Here is a 16,605-nt window from a genome sequence, read left to right on the forward strand (position 1 = left end):
GAGTAGTCCTCTGTCTATTTAAGGGAGGTTTTGGTGCCATTAGAGTGCCAGAGTATCTAGGTCTTCCAATGCTCCAATGTTCTTGCCTGTTTCCTTGCTCTCTCACTGACCTCCTATGTACCGATTTGACTTCCTCTGATTCTGCCCCTGGATCTCCCTTTGGCCTGACTGCCTCTGTTGTTTCTGACCTTTGGCTTTCTGACTTCACTTTGCTCACTCCTTTGGTACCACATTTGCCCGAATGGTTTGACCTCTGCCTCTACGGCCATGTCAGTTCACCATCCACTTAGCTGATAGCTAGCTTGGAGGGGCTGCGACCTGCATGTCCCTTGCAGCAAACTTCAAACTCCCTTGCGAAGGTCCCTGGTGAAGACTGGGGGCATGTTTAGACCCCGGGCTTAGAGGCGCAAATATCATTAAGTGGCCTTCAGTTCCTGTATATCGTGACACCATCCCATTTGATTGAAGCACTATTGTATTGGAAAGCCCCCATTGTAAAGTTTCCACAGTATGCACTGTGGTTTTGTCGATATGAGTCAAATCCATAAAGATAATAATGAAACTTTTGCATCTCTATCATCTGCTTTAACAAATCCTAACACAGAGCTGTCTTTATCAAGTCACCCCATTGTTTAAGAACAGTATGTTTAGTCTAACAGGGCTAGTGAAAGTACCCTTGATACGCTATGCATTCCCCATCTGTGCCTCACCCAGGTACTGCACTCCCAGATCCCATACTTCTTTCCTTATGCGGAGGTGAGGAGGCTGGCATCCTCTGCTTCTCTTTGCCATACAGGGAACATGGCATTAGGCTGTGACATCTTAGCCCAGTGCCACACTCCCAAACCAACGCCTATATAGAGGAACAGTAGCCAGAGCTTCACAGGCAAAATGTTTCTGACTTCTGCTCCTCCATTTCTCTGAATGAATGACATTATGTCTTAAAAGTGTTTTAGGCATGACTTTAAACCTTGTCACCCTAGATTACAGCTTTAGGTCGCATAGTGGTTTTACAACACCCTTGGTCATAACAGTGATGAAAACCAAGTACATCTGAAATTACAATGAAGACAAATTCTGTAGCAGCAAGAGAAGGAAAGGTTGTTTACATGCTGTATTCTGTACAGTTTCATTTTAACTCTACCCTTAATTTGTTAATTTACTGAGAGATCAAGTTGTGAGTAAATTTCAAATTAGATGACAATTTTTTTTTCTGGACACAGCAATGTAAACTGCTGTTCAACCACAATCAGTACAGGAGGGGTTATAGATAGAGAATTAAACAAACATTACAACTTTTATGTGAATTTACAACTATAATGTTAATGTTGATTGCAATGCAATTATGGATTAGGCCCCTGTGTCTTAATCTCCAAAAATCTGGTTCACTGTTATAAATGAATTACATGGTATAATATGTGATGATTGAAAGTTGACGTGAGTACTGGGTTTTATTTAAAGTATTATTTCAGATATATAAGCTGTTTGTTTGCCGTTATCGTTAATAAAGATACAGTTGAATTCACACTTTTTTTTTTTGCCTGTGTGATCCTAACCCCAAGATACCAGAACTTTCCTCTGGGTACCTATCCTAACATCCTGATATCATCACAAATAGTGTTTCTTTATATTATACAAATCTTTAGTCATCTAGCCATTAAAAATATTGGGGATGTAGTTTCTGGCTTATGGGTGTGTGTGTGTGGGGGTAACTTGCCTTGATTCCCACTCTGGGCCTAAGGTAATCTGCCACTGCCAATACTCATGAGAATTTGTGGTGTAGTATAGTAGGGGTGATGGAAACAGTAGCCTGGTGCTCTAGGCTGTAAGCAGGCCAACACTTTCTCCACTCTGAGGTGCAAGTATGATCTCGACAAGCAATCTAGTGGTAAATTGAACTTGAGTAGATCGTTTATTGCTGATAATTACAACATATTTGGAGTATAGGTTTGCTATACATACTAATACATTGGATCTCAAGGGTTTGCAGTGATATCCAATATAACTTTAAGCTTAACAGGCCAACAACTTGCCATAAGTCACAAGTGAGATTTCAGCCTATACATTTTTTCAAGGAACTAGTGAAATTTCCGAGACATGGCCATTGTGACCATTTCAGAAATGTAGCAGCAGACATTTTCTGTTTTCTTCATGTATATTATGAGGTAATTAGTGATCAAAAAGATATGTTTGCTCTTTTTGAACATACTGGTTGTCTTTAACAAAAACTGAAGTTTGTTTAAGAAGTCTATTTACCTTATGATATTTTAGACCCAACCTATTTGTTATCTAAACACATTTTCTTGCATTATGGTATTCTTCCTGTGACTTTCACCAATAACGAAGAGAGCTCTCAGCCACAATAAATATTCTTAAAATATATCCTATATTTTGCAAACAAATAATATAATTTGTGACATGATAGTGACTGAATACATGCAAGCTACTCTGGCATCTTTTGTATACTAAGGGTGTGATTTACAGTTGAATGTAAAGAAGATGTGTTATTTGAATATGCTCAAAAAAGATTCTGCACACATAATGGTGTTACAAAAAATATAACAGAGGTAAACCTCTGGAATCCCAAGGCGCCTGAGCGTGTACTGTATCATAAAAAAAAAACACCAGTATGTGTAAATATGAAATCATCTATGTTAATAGAAACCGTATCTAACATAATATATAAAGCCTCAGTGCACTGTGAATGAAGAAATAACATAAATCAAAACATACAATATGCTCGAGTACCATGCATTAGGCACTGTCCATATGCTGAATGCACAAAGGTGTAGACTGTTCAATGCAAATGTAGTAAGATGACTGGCTAATTTCTAAAAGCAGATTGAGCCATCACAAGCTAGAACCAGAAACATGAGTCTTAATTGTGGTATCACATGATGAACAGATAGGTAGTGGCCCCCTCCGGAGTACAGAGCAGACGGCCCGTGTAAAAGTAAAAATTGGCTCAACGAATGAAGTCCTCTATATTCTATTGTAAAGTGTTTTTTAATGAAGCGTGCCTTATAAAAGACTCAGTCCTAGAAAATCTCGATGGTGAATCATATATATAGTACATATAAAAAAGTTAATGCAGTATAGCAAGAACAAGTGCCGACCGGGTTGTCAAGCAGTTCCGATATGGTATGTGGCAATGGCAGACTGTGAGAAGAGCTGGTGGAGATTCAAAACACTTACCCTATTGGTGGGGATGTTTCTGAGTGTGGCAATCCCTTCCCTCTCTCTTTCTTTCGGCTGCATTTTCTCCTGCCGCCAGATGTGTAAGCGACTCCTGCAGAAGTCTTCTTCTCACTGCAGTTATGATAACGGCGGCTCCTCCGATTCCTTTATATGTTGCTATAGTCAGTAGTAATAATTACGCCTCAATGAGGGGTGAGTTATAATAAGCAATATCATCATCATCAACATTTATTTATATAGCGCCAGCAAATTAAGTAGCGCCTTACAATTGGGAACAAACATTAATAAAACAATACTGGGTAATGCATACAGACAGAGTGGTAAGAGAACCCTGTTCGCAAGCTTACAAGCTTACAATATCCAATGCATTTCACCCAATAGCGGGCTTCCTCAGGGATAATTGAAGTAAACAAGCCCATGTGGACCAATATGTAGTCATAGTTGAGAATGGGTCAGTAGCTGATTGGCTGCACGCTAATAGCTGCAGATGTGTTGATAAGGACCCTCCAATCAACTGCTAGTTCTGTGCAAAGGTATAGTGCTTGTGAATGCACATTATCACTATAAAAACTCTTAATACAGTCCTAATTAGTGAAACAATGATAGTACACACATATAAATAGTGAAAATGAAAAATGAGGGATGAAAGCACAGCAATGACACAATACCTATAGGAATAAATGTACACTCTCTCTTCTCTAGCAGAGAAGAAGGAAATATCAATGTATGTAATCTTTAAAGAAAGCTGTTTAGTTCAAGGTCTACATTGAGGCCGTGTGTAGTTAACATTTTTAACATGTAAATCCACTTGCTTTCTTCTCATGACATACAGCCAATGTAATCCACCCCCCTCCATGGCTTATCAACCTTACAGATCTTCATGAATTTAATGGATGAGGGGTAAATTCTATGTTACTTAATACAAATGCCAAATACACTAAAATACACTGTGTGCTTTGAATCCTTTATTTATATTGCGATGGTGTTCAGAGATGCGCTTGTGGAGGTTTCTAGCTGTTCTTCCTATGCATTGTTTGCCACATGGGCACTCCAGTAAATATATAATTCCTTTACTATCACAGGACAGTCTGTCTCTGATTGGGTAGTGTCACGACTGCGAGTAGGCTACTAGTCGGTATTGACACTGTTGAGCAGGGAGGTGCAGAGTTTAACGCACTCCTGGTATTCACCAGGGACCCCCACATGGGAGTTTGGGCTTAGCTGCAAGGGGATGCGCAGGGCGTGGATACCTGACACAGCCACCAGTGTAGTGACAAGAGAAGACAGGAGAGGTCAAACAATCCGGATCAGAACCAGCCAGGCAGAGAGGTGCACAGGGATAATCCGAAGAATAGTCAAAAACAAGCCAAACGCCAGTAATCGGAACAAGCAGCAAGGTAACAGAAACGAGATCCAAAGAAGAAATCAAGGAGTAGCCGTGTCAGTAACAGGAGCAATAGCAGGATACAGTGCTGGAGTTGGTGTGAACCAAATACTCTGGCACCCTAGTGGCGCCAGAGGCTTCTTTAAGTACAGCAAGGCGTCTCGTGATTGGAGAGGGGCGTATCCGGCGTGCAGGTACACTGACCGCCGACAGGTGAGTGGCAGAACGTCCCGTTGCCTAGCAACGGGACGTGATGTCTATTGCGCATGTGCGTGCAGCGTGCCCAGAAGAAAACAAGGAAGCACACCGTTGCTAGGCAGTGGGGCGCAGCAGCCGGGGAAGGACAGGCACACATAGTCAGTGCGAAGGCGGCACCTAACAATACTCCGCACCTTCTCTCTCCAGCAGAGTGGCTAGCAGACTGGTTCTTCAAACAATTGTAGAGAAGACGAGGAGCATGCAGATCCTTTTTATCGACCCAGGATCTCTCTTCATGTTGTAACCATTCCAATGAACTAGAAACTGTACTTTGCCTCGTATGGTGCGAGAGTCCAAGATGCGTTCCACCTCAAATTCGTCACCCAGAACAGACTTGACAGGAGGAGGAGGACGATTGCTAGAGAATTCATTGAGAATTACAGGCTTCATTAAGGATACATGAAAGGAGATATGAGCACGGAGAGAGTGTGGGAGGCAAAGCCTGTAGGTGACGGCATTAAAGACCTGAGAGATGCGGAAGGGACCAATATAATGAGGTGCAAATTTCATAGATGGCACCTTAAGCTTGAAATTACGGGTGGACAACCACACCTTATCCCCGACATGAAGAACCGGATGAATTCTATGGTGACGGTCCGCAAAGTGCTTGTGTCGTTCGTAAGACTTTTGCAGTTTAGTTTGAACTTGGGTCCAAACCCTACAGAAATTGCAGACCATCTTCTGGACAGTGGGTACAGGTATACCGGAATCATCAGAGAAGTTAGGTAAAATGGGTTGTCTACCAAAGATGGTAGTGCTTGAGCTGGTGTGAACCAAATACTCTGGCACCCTAGTGGTGCCAGAGGCTTCTTTAAAAACAGCAATGCGTCCCCTGATTGGAGGGGGGCATATTCAGCGGTCAGGTACACTGACCTAGGTGTGTCCAAGCGTCCTGTTGCTAGGCAACAGGGCGCAATGTCTATTGTGCATGCATGCACAGCATGGCCAGAAGAATACAAGGAAGCGTTCCATTAGTAGGCAACAGGAAGCGCCAGCTGGGGAAGGACAAGTGACTGACTCCTGCACACATAGACAGTGCGGCCCTTTGGAATATTACGCAGCCAGTTCTTATGATGGCTGCTGCCGCCAGGGATAAACGAGTTACAGTCCACCTCTTTGAGATATGTCTTAGTTGCATTTTTATAATTCTCAATATAAATGTCTAAATCTAGAAATTCTACCTTCTGCAAACTCGACTTGAATTTAATGTTGAGGTTATTGTTATTAGTATATATGACAAAGGCTTCCAGGGCTTTCCCCGTGCCTGTCCAGATGCACAATACATTGTCTATGAAGCGATGCCATCCAAGGATGTATTCTGCAAATAGGTTGTTGGCCTATATGTGTTGGTTCTCCCAGTGGACCATAAACAGATTTACGTAACTGGGTGCAAACTTAGAGCGGATTTGCCTATAGATCCCACTGTTGGCCCAGAAGAAATTGTGATGTAAGGCAAAGGAAATGCTGCTGAGAAGGAAGTCAATTTGCTCTGTAGGTAGGTTGGACTCATCCCTCAAGATAGCTTCAACATGCCTATAACCTGCCTCATGATCTATTATCGTATAGAGCGATGTTGCATCACACATCAGTAGGGTGTACTCTTCCTCCCATTTAATGTCTTTAAGAATTTCTAGCGTATGACTGGTGTCCCTCAGATCACTCATTTGTTGGATTACCAGAGGTTGTAAGAAGAACTCTATGTAGCTGGAAAGATCTGTGGTAAGAGATTTTATGCCTGAGACAATTGGTCTTCCTGGTGTATTCTTCGGTAGATGGTAGATCACCGGTAGTTTAGGGTTTTTTATTTGCAAGAAGTCTAGTTCTGTTTTATTCAATATTCCTTCTTGTGATGCACTCTTAAGTAATGCCTCTAAGTCCTTTTGGTATTGGGATGCGTGGTCCACCTGGAGCCATTCATAAGTGGTTGAGCCTCCTAGTTGTCTCTCTAATTCAACTATATAGTCAATGGTATTGAGGATAGTGATTCCTCCCTTTGTCAGCCGGTTTAATCACAGCTTCCCGGTTGGTCTTAATGGCCTTGTTCATATTAGAAAAAGTGGTTTTCTCATCTATTTTCAATTTACCTAAGTCCTCCTCGACTAGCTTCTGAAATATTGTTACAAAAGATCCCTTCATATAGCTTGGATAAAATGTTGATTTACTTTTCAGGTCTGTGTGTATATACTTGTTTAGCTGGTCTTCCATTTCTTTTTCTTTGGATGACTTGGTACAAGTACCCTATCCCTATGGTCATTAGAAAGAAATCTTTTTAATGTGAGTCTATGGAGAAATCTGTGTAGGTCTATGTAGGTCTATGTAGGTCTCAATTTGTTGAGAGGGTTTTCCGAAGCAAACTTCAAACCCTTCCCTAAAATGCTTCTTTGTGGTGTGCTACTCAAGTTGAAGATCCCATTATTACATTCTTTAATTATTTTCCAAACTTCTTTTGTCCCTATATTTTCTGCCTCCTCGCTTTCTTTTGAAGGTTTCTGTCTTAATTTCCCTCTGTGGTGTCTTTCTCCAAGTTTTTGCATCTATGTGTATGGTCTCTGTCAGGGGCTTCTGGACCCTGACCAGGTCTAAAAAAAAGTCAATATTTTTCTTGGGGTCTTGATCCTATGATAGATCAGGATTTTCTATGTTCTTGTTCTTAGGTAAATGTGCCTTCTCCAATTTGTTCAGGAATGCTAGTTGAGTCTGAGTGACCTCTTTCTGGGCTGTGTTGCTCCCTTTCTTGAAACCATTTCTAGCTAGTTTTGTATAATCTATTCTTGGAGAATCATGTCTGTGTGAGCTTCTCAGATTTCTAGGAGGTTTCCTTCTGCAGAGTTAGTTTGATAAGGGGTGACTCTGTGTAAACACCTTTGTTTGGGTGTTGGTGCTTAGTACTAATTTTTGCTAATCCCCTTTTCTTGTTGGAGTTGAAGTCTTTATCATGTGGGTAGATTGGTTTACTGGCTAATCCTTTTCGATACTTATGTTTGGGTTCATCCTGTTTAAATTGTAAATTGAGTTCATAGTCTTTGACATCTCTCAAGAATTTTTTCTCTTTGCCCTTGATGGTCTCCTCTTCAATTTTCTTAATTTTACCTAACGTGAGTTTTTCTAGATTTTTATAGTCCTCTAAATATTTAAAGGGGCTAAGCTTTTCCTGTATGAGTGAGATTTCCTCCTCGATATGGCGCAAGGAGATCTCTCTATCTTCAATGATTAATCTAATGTTCTCAAATGAGCAGTTTTCAAGTTTTGCGTTCCATGTGTCAATGAAGAGCCTATTGTCTAGATTGAATATGGGTCGTGTAGTAATTCTCAGACCTCTTGGCACAATTTTATTTTCTATATATGTTGTCAATGTGGTGACCTCCCACCATTGCTTAAGTTCTAAGATGAGGAGTTTTTCATTGCGTTAAAATTGTGGCGCAGAAAGTGTCTTCGATTAATCTGTGGTTCTGTGACTCTTTCTCTCATTGAATACATTTCCACTACTCTAATAAGTCTCTCCTCTCTTTGTGTATTTATACATGTCTGGGGATGCAGCTGATACTAGCAAGGGCCAAAAAGTAAGATCTAAACATAGAAGGGGTAAAAGTATCTGCGCTTCTCTCAGAGAAGATGTATGGTGGCTGCCGATCAAATTGGGAATGTGAGGGGAGGGGGTCTCAACCCTCCAAGGTAGCTATACAAAAAATATAACAGAGGTAAACCTCTGGAATCCCAAGGCGCCTGAGCGTGTAATGTATCATAAAACAAAAACACCAGTAAGGATTAACATGAAATCATCTATGTTAATAAAAAGAGTATGTAACATAATATATAAAGCTTCAGTGCACTAAGAATAAAGAAATAACATAAATCAAAACATACAATATGCTCGAGTACCATACATTAAGCACTGTCCAATATGCTGATTGCACAAATGTGTAGACTGTTCACTGCAAATGTAGTAAGTTGACTGGCTAATTTCTAAAAGCAGATTGAGCGGTAACAAGCTAGAACTAGGAACACAAGTCTTAATTGTGGTATCACATGAGGAACAGATAGGTAGTGGACCCCTCCGGAGTACAGAGCAGATGGCGCGTGTAAAAGTGAATAATGGCTCAAAAAATGAAGTCCTCTATATTCCATTGTAAAGCGGCGTCCTTCATAAAAGACTCAGTCATAGGAATGCTGAATCACATATATATAGTTTTTACAGCTGTATTTTGAGTTCCAGACACTCTAAGATATGTACAACTTAAAATAGAGACATAGATGTATCCTGCATATTACATAACTCATCATAAACTCTAAAACTCTGCACCTGCCTTGAGGTATTTCAAGATGGGTGCAAACCTACATAGGAAGTATCTCAAACAGGTGTGCTTAACTTGCATGTGCATGTCCTTGCGTTACTGAATTTGCAAGATCAGCTTCTCAAACAGCAAGGTGCTGCAGGTTTGCAAACCTAAATACAGTTTTTTTGTGCTGAATTAAGGACACGTATTGCAACCTTGGGTCTTACTGTGACTCTTATTTTGACAATTAAGTGTGCTACAAGTATTATTTGAGTTTCACATACCCACAACATTTGTTTGCTTAAATGGTAAAATAAAAATACTACTACCACTACTACTAGTAGTAGTTATAACAATTAATAATAATAAGCAAGATAGGCTATAGATACAGTGCTTAAATGGGTTCTAGCATATGTGTTTGTTGATATTGATCCCCCCCCTCCGCATACCAAACTTTCTGCCTCTAAGGGCTAGATTCACTAAAATGCGGGTTTGAAAAAGTGGGGATGTTGCCTATAGCAACCAATCAGATTCTAGCTGTCATTTTGTAGAAAGTAGTAAATAAATGAAAGCTAGAATCTGATTGGTTGCTATAGGCAACATCCCCACTTTTTCAAACCCGCATTTTAGTGAATCTAGCCCTTAGAGGCAGAAAGTTTGGTATGCGGAGGGGGGGGATCAATATCAACAAACACATATGCTAGAACCCATTTAAGCACTGTATCTATAGCCTATCTTGCTTATTATTATTAATTGTTATAGGCAACATCCCCACTTTTTCAAACCTGCAGCTTAGTAAATCTAACCCTAAGTGTGTTGCTGGACACTGGTAACAACTCCTCAGCCTAAACTGGCAGAGAAGAGATACCAGGGTTCTACTCGCTTGCCTAGGAATGTCCAATCTCCAGTTCTCTTGTGATATGTAAACCTTTACATATATATTTGCAAATGTTACAAGATGCTATTTCATGTTTCATCAACTTGTATTATAGGTTTAGTGATCCTTAAATATAGATGGCAACTGCACAGGCTACAATGGCACAGTTTATCCTTATGTCTGTTACAAATAAAAAGGAAAAAAGGAACCTGTTCAGCATTTAATCATAAAACTGTTCAAGTATATTGTGCAAAATAATTAAATCTATTATTTGAAAACCTGGTTATAGAATTTCATTTAGATGGTAGTCGTTTATTCTCAGAATATACTTCTGTAGAACCTTTATTACAGAGAACGATTCCATCTTTTGTCTCCTTACCATATTTGGACATGTGTTTTGTAACATGCGCTGAATAGAGTAATGCAAAGGCTCTTGTAATCCTACTATTATCTCCATCATCTATAGAGTATTATTCACAATTATCGTTTGCAGACATTTTATTCTATCTCCAGCTTCATTATTTGTTCCTCTTTCAAAATCAAAACTATTTTTTCAAACACTGAATAATTATTCAAGGTCGTAGACTGAAGCAGGGACGTGGTCAGGTCTGAATGTATTTGTGTTCATGAAGCACTTGAGAAGTACTCATACGTACTTATGAGTGATTCATTGTAAGCTTGCAGTTACTGTCTATTATTTTATCTGTTTGTCTTATTATGCAGTCTTGTGAGATCTTAGAAACTAATTGAGAAATCTCTCTCTTTTATTCTTTACAGATGTGTCCATTGTAGAGTAGGCCTAAAGAAAAAAAAAGAGACTATATACAGTATGCATACAGTATATTTTAACATCCGATTTGTTTTTGCAAAGCAATTATTATTTCTTTATAATTTCTGCAACTGAATACAAGAAGGAGATAAAAACTGATTTTAATGTGAAATATTTTTTTTAGCTGAGAATTTCTCAGAAAATGAAGAAAAGCAAAGTGGTAAAAGTAGCAGACAAAATAATTTAGTTACAATTAAATATAAGTATTGCAAAAGCTCAGCTCAGGCTTGACTTGGTAAAAGTTCACTGGCATCTAGGCATTTTGACATGGAGGCTAGTGACACAGCATGGCTTCCAGCATTGGATAAGGAAACACAACACCCCTCAATTAACTATTTATTGATGTATTACCTGCCATGACATGTTATAATGGCTAAGGCAGATTGTTCAAATCTACTTGCTTATCTTTAATATAAAAAATGACTTGCCCAAAAAAATGACTTGCCAGGAATAATTTGCCAAACTTACATTACATGAGATCTTAATCTGGTCAATGCAAGACACAAATTATAACTCTTAATCAAATTAACCTATTGTTTCATTTTTTTATTAATGATTTACTCATTTTAATTACTTTACTATTGCCTATTTATTAAGAATATTATTGTTGAAACAGGTAAAACATATCAAATTATTAATAAAATGCTTATCATGTTGATGCCATAACTATTACCAAGTTACTTATATCCATAACACTGTAGCATAAATAATGGACACAACACGTAACTTGTTGGCAAATAAAGAGAAGTTAATTTAACCCAATAGACACACTATATGGTGGGGGATGTGCACAGATCGGCAAAGGTCCCAAAACCAATCCAGATGTCCAAGCAATAACCTGAACACCACTTTTACCTGAGAGCACCTTTCTCATTTATCTTTAAATAAGGACAATTTATTCCAGAACCCAAAAAACAACCCACAAACCTGCCCCCAAGGGTGGTACTTGCACTGAAACCTAAGTTGACTCTTCAAAGGGGAACGGGTTCTTGATACCTCAATACAAGTAATGTGCATCCCACCAACCTTGCCCGCCGACTGCACAGTGTTCTCCTGCAATGCCAAGGGCTGCACTAGCCATAAAGCCACTACCACTCCCACAAATAAACAATAAAACTTATGAACATAGTTTGATATGCACACATTCCATCTCCGTATACTTGCCTGTATAAAGATATATAAATATTTAGCTAAATACAATCATATTAAAAAGTTTTCTTACAGCATCAACCAGAACACTACTAAAGTACCAAGTGAAGAGTTAAATTGCTTCTGGAAAAAAGAACATCCAAACACAAATATGTACAGAATCAGGTTATTGTTTTTTTATTGTGAGAAAATGATCTATTGGAGCGAGCCTCAACTTGTGTTTTAACAATCATTTGAATATTAAAAATGTAAATATAGGAAATAAAGCATAAAGGAAAGAGTGAAATCCAAAATGACCTTTTTAATATAGGCAATCAGCAGGATGTCCAACTGAGCAGTATAGAAATGACAGGGAAGGCCGAGAAGATAAATAGAAAAACCTTAGCGTATAGTTGCATTTATTACCAAAATCACAAAATAAAATTAAAAGCCATGCAAATATGGTGTAATAAATAAGTCACATAACTATGTGCACCTTTGCGGCAGTATTTTACTGCAATTTATTTTACCATATTACATGCCTGAAAACACAAGGTGATCATGAATTCCAAAACGGAGCCAGCAAAACTCACTAGCTGGCAGATAGTTAAAAAAAACTTCTCATGGTCTCTTGGAACCAGCAAAACAACATTTATGTCTATTTATCTGACAGGCAAATAATAGCTTCATAATTACTATACAAACAAAAGATAAACAAGAACAAACTCTCCTATTGTTGTGTGAACAGACAAACAGTTCTATCACAAAAAGACAATAGCTAAAGATAATTAACTACCACTAAGCTGTCACTTACCATTGAGTAGGTCAAAAAGACTGACCTAAGAGATGACGTGTAATGCCCAAAAAAGAAGAACACCAATTTGTTTTATTATTTTACCGAAAATGACACATTTCCCAGGCTAACTTTGACGGTCCATTTCCTAAATATAAAAGCGTGCTGTTTAAATGATGTAATTAAATAACTAGTTAGCATTTTAGTTAACTTTGTGTTAAAAATACAATAAAAATTATTTCTTCATATCTGCTCAAGTTCAGCTTTAGAACAGGAGATACCCTAGAGTGTTCCTTATGTAGTCATAATGGATAGGAAAAGGAAACAATTCATTTATCTCTTTGTCAGCTCACCCTAAAGTCTCATGGTCTTCAGAAATGGAAATTTATTTCTTAAAAACCAACACTTAATTTTTGTAAAGACCCGGTGCGATTGGAAGATACATTTCAATTAATTCTTCTACCAATGCGCTATCTCTTTCTCATCAGAACCTTTTATAGTGTTAAAATTAACAATTGTGCAGTTGATGGCTGGTTGAATCCACAAGGGGACATGCAAAGGGCCTCAGATAACACAACATGTATAAATCATTCAGGAGAACAATTCATGAAAGAAAAGTTATCTGTGTTTTGGATGACATTGGAAGAACTAAATAGGAGTCAATTTGAAGAAGGGACATTTCACTTTATTGTCCATTTCTTCTTTTCTCTCTTTTTTTTATTGTGTTGTAATATACATTTTCAAAATTAATTAACCATTAACTGCTAGATAAATGCTTTTCTGGCCTTCTTGGTGAGAGATTACTTTACATGAACAGTTCTCTTTATAGGGAGCTTTTGCCAGATAAGGTGGCAACTGTATTTTACAGGAAAACAAAAGGAAGTGACAGACAAGCCAGTGTTTACCAAACTGAATAGAGGGCTTGGAGGTTTCCACTCATTGATCGCTTACATGTGCACAGTGATTCAAGACCAGAGTGGTGTTTCACCTTACAATATCTATAACAACATGAAATCCAACTCTATGCAAATTCTAGTCACCTTTCTATGCGGTTACAATTTGATTGCTGCATGTATTCTCCACAGTTGCTTGCCTTCGTCTGTTTTAACGGAACAAAAGGTTAAATTGCAAACAAGATCCCAAGTGAAACCAATGTCTTCTAAGCAAGTATAATGCAGACTTGGGAACATTAAAAATAGTTTTATTAGCCTAAATGGCTTCCAAGTTAATGTTAGCTATACTTTTTTAAAAAATACATTTTAATGCCAGCTTATTTTCCAAATACGATTGTTTAACTGGGACAATAAGAATATTTATATTTCCAACATTCTCTCAAACGTTATGTGCTGTGTCCTTTTCAGGATGCTCAGGGCAGTATCCAACTGAACTCCGCTGTTTAATTTGTTGTCTCTTCTTCTGTCTGAGTCAAATAAAATCAGCTATATTCCCAGGTAAGAACAGAACATCAGAAGATGCGGATCTAAATGCAGGAAAGATGAACATTTAGGCACACTAATTTATATATTGCTTATTGTACATCTTGGTTTAAACTCACGTAATAAACAAAGAGTATTGCTAAGTAATTTGGTATGCAATGAATTGGAACATCCAAGCAGTATGGGCCTGATTCTTGTTTGGACGTAAGTCCATTTGCATAGCGTATCTTGCGTGAAATAGCTCTGCACATGCTCTGAAATGGACCTTACGTCAATGAACGCAATTGCATGCCTGAACGCAATTGCCACTTATGTCTATGCTTGAGAGGTGGAACGGTGGCGGAAAAGGGCAGATTAATGTAGGCCATTTGCAGTAAGGGTGTGCCACGGGCATGCTGACATAGATGGCGCCAATTCTAGTCCTGTGTTTCTTGTAAGTACATCTGGTTTCAACCATATCACTTGCACCAGCTACAGGACAGGTATAAGTGCCAACAGATAGTGATGTCTGATATGGCATAGTCTTTGTATTAAAAGCTAAACTTACGTGTGCCACTAGCTAGCACAGAATATGTTTATGCAATGAAGGTTGAGAATATAAGAGCACTGTATCCACCGTATGCATTAAAAGCATGTACAGTATTTAATGTAAAAAAATGATTTTTAAATACTTTTTTAAATCCATATTTTTTATTAATGATCAGTGGTCAAAGTGGGGGTGTATATCTAGAGATATGCCATACCGCCACTTCTCCTGCTGCGTTTATTGTAAATGTGAAAATTTAATTCACCTATATTCCCATTACATTTTCCATATCGCCACTTCTAAATTTCCACTTAGACCACTGAGTCAATGATTTTACTTGTTAAGTGTTGTTCATTTATTTTATCATTTAATTTTGTTTATGTGTTCTGACCTTCTAGTGACCAGATGCTTGTGCAAATACTGCAGTCTGTTGTGTGTATCTACATATAGCAAGTACTGTTTAAGCAGAGTCTACTTACACCCAGATTCTATTGAAAATAGTAGGAACTACATACAAGTTCTGCGCTTTTTTCTAAAATGCAACTTGTATGCAGGCCCTGTGTATTTAATAGTGCTACAATAGTAGGTACCATTACATTTTAATTAAAAGATGAGCACAGTCATAACATTCATAATGCAAGTTACATTCTAAAAAGTGCAACCATGATTTGACATGCAGTAATGTAATCCATTATTTATCAGTGCTGGAGAACATAAGGAACACAATGTTTTATAACTGGGTGCAAAGTTTGCTTTACAGAGTCCACTGTTGAAGTTCTAATGGGAAAAAAATCCTTAATGATATTTATTATCTTGGTCCTATCCATTTGAATCAAAAATTCTGGCCGCTTGCTGCTATAATGTATATAATTTGAAAGGCTACAAGAATATCACAATTGTCTTATCTCTAATTTTAACAGTTTTGTCTTTTCAAGTAGGAGGCTACCAGTATGTGCTATAGGGTGCAATTTTATTTGGTCAAAATTAGACAAACCAGTTAGCATACAGTACTTAATCTAAATGAATGAGCTTAGATCGACCATTGAACCTGTGAAGTTTGTGTACACTATGTTATCCTAAATACTTGGCTCAAAATACCTATCAGTGTCCGTGGTTATACAGCATGGAGCTCATTAAGCTGACTCGGACATGGCTCTATTCAACTCTGAGCGCAGCACTCAGACAAGAGGACAGAGGATAGCAGGGCCAAGAGCTGCATGAGGGCAGCTACGTGGGGTTCCCCAGCTAAGGAGTATTAATTGACCCCCTCAGTCGCTGGGCCCCGTAGCAGCCACCAACAGTGCTACCCAAGCAATTACACCCATGTCTGTTGGAATCCTTAAATCTGAGTTCTGTTCTGGCCTAAATATTTTGTTTGCCTTCATGTTTTCTCTATGCTTCCATTTTTCTCTATGCTTCCATAATCTTTATTTACAAAATGTATTGCAGATTTTTTTAGTCTCTTTAAGAAAATGTGATTTTTGTAATACATTTGCAGGAAAAATCTGCAGGACAGAGAACATATGGGCAAAAGTGAACGTAAGCTTATGTCTCATTTATCATTGAGGTATTGCATGGTGTGACCTTACAAACATTCCATTCATCTTCACACCTGGCATTAGATTTTAGATTTTTCATTTCTACTAGTGTCCAAATCTTATTTTGTTTGCAAAAAATGATTATTTGAAAATATCTACCTTATCTAGGCCTTTCACAGTCTTGACTTTGACATTTATTTGTCAAACATCTGCATTATAGTTCTTTTGCCAAACAAAAGTATTTTTTTTCCTATTTTTCAATCTTTTTTTTCCCATTCATCTCAAATTCACTACAAATTCAACTACATTACGATGATTGGAAAAAAAAATTCACTGATAAAGCTAATTTAATTATAATTAGAAA

The sequence above is a fragment of the Mixophyes fleayi genome, chromosome 2, assembly GCF_038048845.1.
Source record: "Mixophyes fleayi isolate aMixFle1 chromosome 2, aMixFle1.hap1, whole genome shotgun sequence".
NCBI lineage: Eukaryota > Metazoa > Chordata > Amphibia > Anura > Limnodynastidae > Mixophyes > Mixophyes fleayi.